The following is an 11,729-nucleotide window of genomic DNA, read 5'->3' as shown; positions in this document are numbered from 1 at the left end:
CTTTATTTATACATTTTACTGTTACTATGTCTCCCCATGGTAGAAGAGCTGTTGTCTTTGCACAGAAAAGGACCTCTTTAAAAGCAACAGAAAGTTAATTAAGCTGATATGATTGCTTAAAAACATGTCCAGTGAAAGAAAATTAACAGGAATAAAATGAAAAAGTTTCAAACCTAAGAAACATATTCCAGAATGTTCTGTTCTATACTTTTTTATTTAGATTTTATTTATTTATTTGACAGAGAGAAATCACAAGCAGGCAGAGAGGCAGGCAGAGAGAGAGGAGGAAGCAGGCTCCCTCCTGAGCAGAGAGCCTGATGCGGGGCTCGATCCCAGGACCCTGAGATCATGACCTGAGCCGAAGGCAGCGGCTTAACCCACTGAGCCACCCAAGCGCCCCTGTTCTATACTAATATATGATCAGTCCGCAGTTATTTTATTTTATTTATCTTTTTAAATATTTATTCACTTGACAGACAGAGATCACAAGTAGGCAGAGAGGCAGGCAGAGAGAGAAGGAAGAAACAGGTTCCCTGGTGAGCAGAGGGCCCCATGCAGGGCTCAGTCCCAGGACCCTGAGATCATGACCTGAGCCGAAGGCAGAGGCTTTAACCTACTGAGCCACCCAGGCGCCCCAGTCTGCAGTTATTTTTAAAAATCATTTAAAGTTCATAAAACTCTCCCTACTCATTGCAAAATTCTTGTGAGTTGAAATATTTACAAATGTAAAGAGAGTCTTGTAAAAAAAACAGTTTGCAGCTTCTTTAATTAAATCAATTGTATATGGATTTACACGTTAAAGGTAAAATGTAAGGTACATAAAGTCACTCCTTTTGGGTATTTAATGGCTTTATTAACCATGAAAATTGCCATTAAAATGAGCTTTTAAAGACCAATATAATATGACAATTTTGATTTTTTTAAACCACATGTTGTATCATGCTCTGCTTTCACAAATAGGAGCACTTCAATCTGATCCTTACATAGAAATGCTGCATGCAAATGTGGTTAATCCAGTGTAGTGGACATTTGCAACTGCCAGATCTCCAGATGTAACTCAGATTCACTGAGATTTTCTAACTTAATGTTTGTCATATGAAAAGCCCAGAAGGCAGGCATAGTACATTTTTTGCATACTCCCACTCAAGAGCTGGTCTATCACATAGGACTTATCACCTATGCCAGAGGGCCTTAACTGATTCACCAATAGCTTCCCTGCTTTGTCTCTGTATTTTGGTACTCACAATCTCAATCTTGCCCAGATTACATTTTTTACTCTGGTTAATGATTTTGGCTTTTGTCCATGACCCTAGTATATTAATCCCATCACCTGGGCCTTAATGATGACTATATTGTATTCCTTTCTGATTTGTCAACCCTAATACTTTGATTCTAAAAAATTGCTGTGCTTCCCTAACCTAAACCTCAGTGTTTGAGTTACATATGTTCCAATTTCTGCCCTATGGTACACTGGACAGAATCTTAATGATAAAGTGTACATCCATTTGTTTACTTAACTGTGCAAAACACTCTCTTAGGTTATGTGATGCAAAAATGAATGAGACAAAATCTTTGTCTTCAAGGAGCTTGCAGTCTAGTGAAGGATACAAAGAAATTAATCAATAATTATAATAGAATATGTTATAAAAGTATTATGTTAAAGGAGTCATGAAAACACAAAAGATATTAAAGATGGCTTCCTGGAGGAAGTGATAAGTCATTTTGAAGGCCAGATAGGAGTTATCAAGGCTGAAAAAAATGGATAAATAAGAGGGCATGAAGAGTATTCCAAGAATAGAGAACAACATATGTAAGCAAGAGACAGCATGGCAGATTAGAGGGACTACAAGTAGTTTAGTAAAACTGAAACATATTTGCAGTGAAGTGGTGAAATTCAAGACTGGTTAGAGCCAGATCATGAAAAGCCTTGTTGAACTATGTTCTATCTAGTGGGCAATAGGGACCCACTGAAGGAGATTAACAAGAACCACTGAAGGGTGTCTCAGATTACTCTCCAGAGTTATGGAAGATGGATTAGAAACAGGTAAAAGATGGTGAAGAGAGGGGAGTTACAATAATCCTGATAATATGTAATGATAGACTAAAATTAGATAGTTGCAAAAGGAATGAAAAGGAGCAGATGAGAATAAGAATAAAAGATGTAGTATTTGATCATACAGAACTTGGCAAATCATTTGGTACACAATGTAAAAAGTCTAAACTAACCCCGTGGTTACATATTTGAGGTATTAAGAGAAGAAATAAGCTGCAGTTAAAAGTCTGATGCAGAAGACAATGACTTACTTAATGAAGCTGAATGTGCAGTACACATAAACATCTAAATGGAGATAATCCACATGTAGGTGAAAATGCCACTCTATAGCTCCAGATAAAAGTCATGGATATAGTAGATGTGAGGGTTGTCTGCATAGAAGCAATAGCTTATAAGAATGAGTATATAAAGAATATATGGGAGGAGGGGCAAGATGGTGGAGAAGTAGGAAACCCTGTTTCAACCGGTCCCCTAAAGTGAGCTAAGTATCTACCAGAACACACTGAACACTCATGAAATCAGCCTGATGTGTAGGATTATACACTTCTGGATCTCTCCAGGGGCAAAGGACACTGGTGGAGAGAGTTCCAGGGTGCACCTCGCCTGGATGGTGGTTGACATACTCAGCAATACATCCCCTCAACCACCTCTCACCAAAATGACTAGGAGGAGGAACACCCAACAGAGGAAAAATTCAGACTGCACCCTCTGCCAAAGAACTAATGGATATGGACATAAACAGTATCAGTATGTCAGAAAGGGAATTCAGGGTAACAATTATCCAGGCAATGGCTAGGTTGGAGAAAAACATTAGTGACTACATAAAATCTCTAAGGGCAGAAGTGAGAGCCACCTGTGCGGAAGTTAAAAATGTTATCAGTGAGATCCAATCTAATATACATACTCCTAACAGATAGGGTAACTGAGGCAGAAGATAGAATTAGTGATCTAGAGGACAAACTGATAGAGAAAAAGGATCAGGAGGAGGCATGTAACAAAGAGCTTAGAAGCCATGAAAACAATTAGGTAAATAAATGACACCATGAAATGTTCCAACGTCAGAATTATTGGGATCCCTGAGGGGGGTAGAGAGAAAGAAGACTAGAAGTTATAGTTGAACAAATTCTAGATGAATACTTTCCCAGTCTGGGGAATGGATCAAGAGTTCTTGTCCTAGAGGCAGAAAAAAACCCCTCCTCCCCCCAAGATTAACAAATATACAAAGACCTCAAGGGCTGTGATTATGAAACTGATGAATCACAACTCTAGAAAAGAGCTTCTGAGGGCAGCTAGGGGGACGAGATTCCTTACATACAGAGGAAGGTCCATTAGAACAACGTCAGACCTGTCCCCAGAAACCTGGCAAGCCAGAAAGAGCTGGCAAGACATATTCAGGGCACTAAATGAGAAGAACATGCAGCCAAGAATACTTTATCCAGCAATGCTGACATTCAAAATGGATAGAGAGATAAAGAGCTTCCAAGACCAGCAAGGTTTAAAAGAGTATGTGACCACCAAGCCGGCACTACAACAAATATTATGGGGGTTCTATCAAAGAAGAATGAAACCAAGAGTGACATAGAACAGAAATTTACACAGAAAATCTATAAAAACAAGGACTTCACAGGCAACGTGATGTCAATAAAAACGTATCTTTCAATAATCACTTCCAATGAGAATGGCCTAAATGCTCTCATAAAATGGCACAGGGTTGCAGATTGGATAAAACAACAGAACCTGTCCATATGCTGTCTAGAAGAGACCCATTTGGAACCTAAAGATACATCCAGACTGAAGGTGAAGGGATGGAGAACCATCTTTTATGCCAACAGACCTCAAAAGAAAGCCTGGGTAGTGACTCTTATATCAGATAAATTAGATTTTAACCTAAAGACTGTAGTCAAAGATAAAGAAGGACACTACATCATTCTTACAGGGTCTATCCACCAAGAAGATGTAACAATTGTAAATATTTATGCCCCCAATATGGGAGCAGCCAACTGTTAGTCAAAATAAAGAGTCATATTGATATGAGTACATTAATTATAGGGGATCTTAACATGCCACTCTCAGTAATAAACAGATCATCCAAGCAGAAAATCAAGAAACAAGAGCTTTGAATGACATATTGGACCAGATGGATCTCAAAGATATACACAGAACATTCCACCCCAAAACAACATAATACTCATTCTTCTCGAGTACACATGGAACTTTCTCCAGAATAGACCACATACTGGCTCACAAGTCAGAGCTCAACCGATACCAAAGATTGACATTATTCCCTGCATATTCTCAGACCACAATGCTTTGAAACTGGAACTCAACTACAATAAAAAGTTTGGAAGGACTTCAAACACTTGGAAGCTAAACATCACCCTGCTTAAGAATGTTTGGATCAACCAGGAAATCAAAGAAGAACTTAAACAATTCATGGAAACCAATGAGAATGAAGACACATCAGACCAAAATCTGTGGGTTATGGCAAAGGCAGTCCTAAGGGAGAAATACATGGCCATCCAAGCCTCACTCAAAAAAATTGAAAAATCCCAAACACACCAATGCTCTTTATACCAAAAGAACTGGAAAATCAACAACAAATTAAGCCAACCCCACACACAAGAAGGGAAATAATCAAGATTAGAGCAGAGATCAATGAGATAGCAACTAGAGATACAGAAGAACACATCAACGAATCTAGAAGCTGCTTTTTAAAAACAATCAATAAGATTGAGAAACCACTGGCCAAACTAATCCAAAAGAAGAGAGAGGAGCCAAATTAATAAAACTATGAATGAAAGGGGAAGATCATGACTAACACCAATGAAATAGAAATAATCATCAGAAATTACGATCAACAGTTATATGCCAATAAGTTAAGAAACCTAGAAGAAATGGATGCATTCCTGGAAACCTATTACTTTCCAAGACTGAATCAGGAAGAAATTGACAACCTGAATAGACCAATGTCTAGTAACGAGATTGAAGCAGTGACTAAAAACCTCCCAAAAAACAAGAGCACCGGACTTGATGGATTCCCTGGAGAATTCTACCAAACATTCAAAGAAGAAATAATACCTATTCTCCTGAAGCTGTTACAAAAAATAGAAACAGAAGGAAAACTTTCAGACTCTTTCAATGAAGTCAGCATTATCCTGATCTCCAAATCACGCAAAGACCCCACCGAAAAGGAGAATTTAAGACTAGTATCCCTGATGAATATGGATGTCATGATTCTCAACAAGATCCTAGCTAAGAGGATCCAACATTACATTAAAAAGATTATCCACCATGACCAGGTTGGATTTATCCCTGGGATGAAAGTGTGGTTCAACATTCACAAATCAATCAATGTGATAGAAAAAATCAATAAGAGAAGAGAGAAGAACCACATGATCCTCTAAATTGATGCAGAAAAAACATTTGACAAAATCCAGCATCCATTCCTGATTAAAATGCTTCAAAGTAGAGAGATAGCGGAACATTCCTCAACTTTATAAAATCTAACTATGAAAAACCCACAGAGAATATCATTCTCAATAGGAAAAAGCCGACAGTCATCCCTTTGAGATCAGGAACAAGACAAGGATGTCCACTCTCGCCACGCTGTTCAACATAATACTGGAAGTTCTAACAACAGCAATCAGACAACACAAAAAAATAAAAAGGTATTCAAATTGGCAAAGAAGAAGTCAAACTCTCTCTCTTCACAGATGACATGATACTTCGTATGGAAAGCCCAAAAGACTGCAACCCCAAACTACTAGAACTCATAGAGCAATTCAGTAATGTGGCAGGATACAAAATCAATGTACAGAAATCAATTGCTTTCTTATACAATAACAATGAAAATATAGAAAGGGAAATTAGAGAATTGATTCCATTTACTATAGCACCAAGAACCGTAAGATACCTGGGAATAAACCTAACCAAAGAGGTAAAGGATCTGTACTCGAGGAACTACAGAACACTCATGAAAGAAATTGAAGAAGACACAAAAAGATGGAAGAGCATTCATGCTCATGGATCGGAAGAATGAACATTGTCTAAAATGTCTATACTGCCTAGAGCCATCTATACTTTCAATGCCATCCCGATCAAAATTCCACCGGCATTTTTCAAAGTGCTGGAACAAACAATCCTAAGATTTGTATGGAACCAGAAGAGACCCCGAATTGCTAAGGAAATGTTGAAAAAGAAAAACAAAAGTGGGGGCATCACGTTGCCTGATTTCCAGCTTTACTACAAAGCTGTGATCACCAAGACAGCATGGTACTGGCACAAAAACAGACACATAGACCAGGGGAACAGAGTAGAGAGCCCAGATATGGACTGGCAACTCTTTGGTCAAATAATCCTTGACAAAGCAGGAAAAAATATCCAGCGGAATTAAGACAGTCTTGTCAATAAATGGGGCTGGGAAAATTGGACAGCTATGTATAGAGGAATGGAACATGACCATTCTCTTGCACCATATAAAAGATAAACTTGAAATGGATAGAAGACCTCAACATGAGACAGGAATCTATCAAAATCCTAGAGGAGAACGTAGGCAGGAACCTCTTTGACATTGGCCACAGCAACTTCTTTCAAGACATGTCTCCAAAGGCAAAGGAAACAAAAGTGTAAATGAACTTTTGGGACTTCATCAAGATCAAAAGCTTCTGCACAGCAAAGGAAACAGTCAACAAAATAAAGAGGCAACCCACAGAATGGGAGAATATATTCGCAAATGACACTACAAAGGGCTGGTATCCAAGATCTATAAAGAACTCCTCAAACTCAACACACACAAAACAGATAATCATGCTGAAAAATGGGCAGAAGACATGAACAGACACTTCTCCAAGGAAGACATACAAATGGCTAACAGACACATGAAAAAATGTTCATCATCATTAGCCATCAGGGAGATTCAAATCAAAACCACATTGAGCTACCACCTTCCACCAGTCAGAACAGCCAAAATAAAAAAGACAGTAAACAACAGGTGTTGGAGAGGATGTGGAGAAAGGGGAGCCCTCTTACACTGTTGTGTAATGGGAATGCAAGTTGGTGCAGCCACTTTGGAAAACAGTGTAGAGATTCCCTAAGAAATTAAAAAATAGTGGGGTGCCTGGGTGGCTCAGTGGGTTAAAGCCTCTTCTTTCAGCTCAGGTCATGATCCCAGGGTCCTGGGATTGACCCCCACATCGGGCTCTCTGCTCTGAGGGGAGCCTGATTCCTCCTCTTTCTCTCTCTCTCTCTACCTGCCTCTCTGCCTACTTGTGATATCTGTGTGTCAAATAAATAAGTAAATAAATCTTTAAGAAAAATTAAAAATAGAGCTACCCTAGGACCCTGCAATTGCACTAGTGGGTATTTACCCAAAAGATACAGATGTAGTAAACAGAAGGGCCATCTGTACCCCAATGGTCTTAGCAACAATGGCCATAGTCGTCAAACTGTAGAAAGAGCCAAGATGCCCTTCAACAGATGAACGGATAAGGAAGATATGGTCCATATATACAATGAAATATTACACCTCCACCAGAAAGGATGAATACCCAACTTTTGTATCAACATGGACAGGACTGGAGAAGAGAATGCTGAGTGAAGTCAAGCAGAGAGAGTCAATTATCATATAGTTTGACTCACTTGTGAAGCATAAGGAATAACACGGAGGACACTGGGAGTGGCAGAAAAGTTAATTGGGGGAAATCGGAGGGGGAGATAAACCATGAGAGCCTGTGGACTCTGAGAAACAAACTGAGGATTTTGGAGGGGCAGGGGTTGGAGGGTTGGGTAAGCCTGGTTGTGGCTATTAAGGAAGGCACATATTACATGGAGCACTGGGTGTGGTGCATAAACAATGAATCTTGGAACACTGGGAAAAAATTAAATTAAAAAAATTTTTAAAAATAAAGAAAATCTGGAATGGCTTTCAAAGAAAAAATGAAATTCTAGATTAGGCTAGAGTTTCCAGTAGGTTTTGCATTGTTGATATATAGCATGTACAGTGTCAGAAGGAAATTCATTATCTTACCTCTTCCTTTCTAAAATGTTTCAAATAATTCTTTTTAAAGTACTTCTTATTCAGTTTCATGTGACCTTCTTCACAAGTGCCCCTTGAGTTGCATACATGAAGTATTATTCCCCTTAGAATTACTTCCTGGTAATCTTAGCACCTCTGTCCCTTCCCTAGAGCAGACTCCTTATCCCAGCTAAACTTAAAGACCTTTGTCCTACTGGCACCTGTTACCTAGCATGACACTCAGTTCATAGGTGTAAGGGCCAGGGCACTAATTGTTCAAGTGTTTCCCAAAGAACACACACAAATCAGCAGAAGAAGAAAATGACAGACAAATGCCTCAGGACTGCAGACTTCCTGTCAAGGGCTGCTTGCACTACATTTTTTTAAATTTAAATTCAATTAGCCAACATAGAGTATATCATTAGTTTCACATATAGTGTTCAATGATTCATCAGTAGCATATAACACCCAGTGCTCATCACAACATGAGACCTCCTTAATGCCCATCACCCAATTACCCATACCCCACCCACCTCCCCTCCACAACATTTATTTTCCAGAGTCAAGAATCTCTCATGGTTTGTCTTCCACTCTGATGTTTTCCCTTTCAGTTTTCCATCCCTTCCCCTATGATCCCCTATACTATTTCTTATATTCCACATATGAGTAAAACCATATGATAATTGTCTTTCTCTGATTGATTTGTTTCACCTAGCTCAATACCATCCAGTTCCATCCACATCCATGTAAATGGTAGGTATTCATCCTTTCTGGTGGCTGAGTAATATTCCATTGTATATATAAACCATGTATTCTTTATCCTTTCATCTATTGAAAGACATCTCAACTCCTTCCACGGTTTGGCTATCATGGACATTGCAACTATGAACATTGGGGTACAGGTGCCCCTTCATTTCACTGCATTTGTATCTTTGGGGTGAATACTCAGTAAAGCAATTGCTGGATTGTAAAGTAGCTCTATTTTTAACATCTTGAGGACACTCCATACTGTTTTACAAAGTGGTTGTACCACCTTGCATTTCACCAACAATATATAAGGGTTCCCCTTTCTCTGCATCCTCAACAGCATTTGTTGTTTCTTGTCTTGATAATTTTAGTTAATTGTGGTTTAGTGTGTCTTCTTTGAAGAAGTGTCTGTTCATGTCTTCTGACCATATCTTAACTGGATTATTTGTTTATTCAGTGTTGACTTTGATAAGTTCTTTATAGATCTTCAATACCAGACCTTTATCTGAAATTTCACTTGCAAATATCTTCTCCCTTTTTGTTTGTTACCTTTTACTTTTGTTGACTGTTTCTTTTGCTGTACAGTAGCTTTTGTTCTTGGGTGCCTGGGTGGCTTGGCATGTTAAGCCTCTGCCTTCAGCTCAGGTCATGATCTCAGGGTCCTGGGATCAAGCCCTGCTTTGGGCTCTCTGCTTGGCGGGGAGCCTGCTTCCTCCTCTCTCTCCCTCTGCCTGCCTCTCTGCCTACTTGTGATCTCTGTCTGTCAAATATATAAATAAAATATTAATAAGAAATAAAACAGTAGCTTTTGTTCTTGATGAAGTCCCCATATTTCATTTTTGGTCCTGTTTCCCTTGTCATTAGAGAGGTGTCTTGAAAGAAGTTGGTTTGGCCAATGTCAGAGAGATGATGCCTGTGTTCTCCTCTAGGATTCTGATGGATTCCTGTCTCACATTTAGGTCTTTCTTCCATTTTGACTTTATCTCTGTGTATGGTGTAAGAGAATGTTCTAGTGCCATTCTTCTGCATGTGGCATTCATTTTCCCAGCACCATTTACTGAAGAGATTGCCTTTTTTCCATTGGTTATCTTCCCCTAAATTGTCAATGATTAGTTGACCATAGTGTTGGGGATCCATTTCTAGGCTCTCCACTCTGTTCCATTGATCTATGTGTCTGTTTTTGTGTCAGTACCATACTGTCTTGATGATCACAGCTTTGTAATAGAGCTTGAAGTCAGGTATCATGATGCCCACAGCTTTGGTTTTCTTTTCCAGATTTCTCCTGGCTATTCAGGATTTTTTTCTAGTTCCATTTAAATTTTAAGATTGTTTGTTCCAGCTCTGTGAAAAACATCAATGGTATTTTGATAGTGATGTATTGCATGAAGCACTGTGTGTTATATGTAAACAATGAATCTAGGAACACTACATCAAAAACTAATGATGTACTGTATGGTGACTAACATTACACAATAAAAATTTTTTAAAAATAAAAAATAAATAAAACACTCCTGAAAGACAAAAAACAAAAAACAAAGAAAAAAGAAACTTTAGATTGCTCTGGGCAGGATAGATATTTTAACAATGTTTATTCTTCCAAACCATGAGTATAGAATGTTTTTCCATTTCTATGTGTATTCCTCAATTTCTTTCTTAAGTGTTTTGTAGTTGGTAGAGTATAGATCCTTTATCTCTTTGGTAAGATTTATTCCTAGGTATTCTATGGTATTTGTTCCTGTTATAAATTAGGTTGACCCTTTAATTTCTCTTTTTTCTCTTTGTTAGTGTGTAGAAATGCAACTGATTTTTTTATGTATTGATTTTATATTCTGTCACGTTGCTGAATTGCTGTATGAGTTCTAGCAATTTTGGGATGAAGTTTTCTGGGTTTTCCATATAGAATATCATGTCATCTGTGAAGAGCGAGAGTTTCACTTCTTTCCCTATTTGAATGCCTTTTATTTCCTTTTGTTGTCTGATTGCTGAGCCTAGAACTTCTAGTACTATGTTGAACAGGAGTGCTGAAGGTAGGAATCCCTGTCATATTCCTGACCTGAGGAGAAAACTTCATAGTTTTTCCCATTAAGAATGATATTTTCAGGGTGCCTGCATGGCTCAGTGGGTTAAAGCCTCTGCCTTCGGCTCAGGTCATGATTCCTGGGTCCTGGGATCAAGCCCCATGTTGGGCTCTCCGCTCAGTGGGGAGCCTGCTTCCTCCTCTCTCTCTGCCTGCCTCTCTGCCTACTTGTGATCTGTCTGTCAAATAAATAAAATAAAATCTTAAAAAAAAAGAATGATATTTTCTGTGGGATTTTCATAGATGCTTTTTTATATTAAGGTATGTCCTCTCTATCCCTACACTTCAAAGTGTTTCAATCAAGAAAGGATGATATATTAGGGGCACCTGGCTGGCTCAGTGGGTTGGACCTCTGCCTTTGGCTCAGGTTGTGATCTCAGGGTCCTGGGATTGAGACATGCATCAGGCTCTCTCCTCAGTGGGGAGCCTGCTTCCCCCTCTCCCTCTGCCTGCCTCTCTGCCTACTTGTGATCTCTCTCTCTGTCAAATAAATAAGTAAAATCTTTAAAAAAAAGGATGATATATTTGGTCAAATATTTTCTCTGCATCAATTGAGAGGATCATATAGTTCTTTTCTCTTATTTTATTATGTGCTCTAACACATTGATTGAATTGTGAATGTTGAACCACCCTGGCAACCCAGGAATAAATCCCAGTTGGTCGTGGCGAATAACCCTTTAATGTACTGTTGGATCCTATTAGCTAATATCTTGGTGAGTATTTTTGCATCCATATCCTTCAAGGATATTGTTCTATAATTCTTTTTGGCGGGGTTTTTGTCTGGTATTGGCATCAAGGTAATGCTGGCTTTGTAGGATGAGTTTGGAAGTTTTCTTTCC

Source organism: Lontra canadensis, unplaced genomic scaffold, assembly GCF_010015895.1.
Source record: "Lontra canadensis isolate GAN:19392208 unplaced genomic scaffold, GSC_riverotter_1.0 scaffold77, whole genome shotgun sequence".
Taxonomy (NCBI): domain Eukaryota; kingdom Metazoa; phylum Chordata; class Mammalia; order Carnivora; family Mustelidae; genus Lontra; species Lontra canadensis.
Note: the sequence above shows the minus strand (reverse complement) of the source record.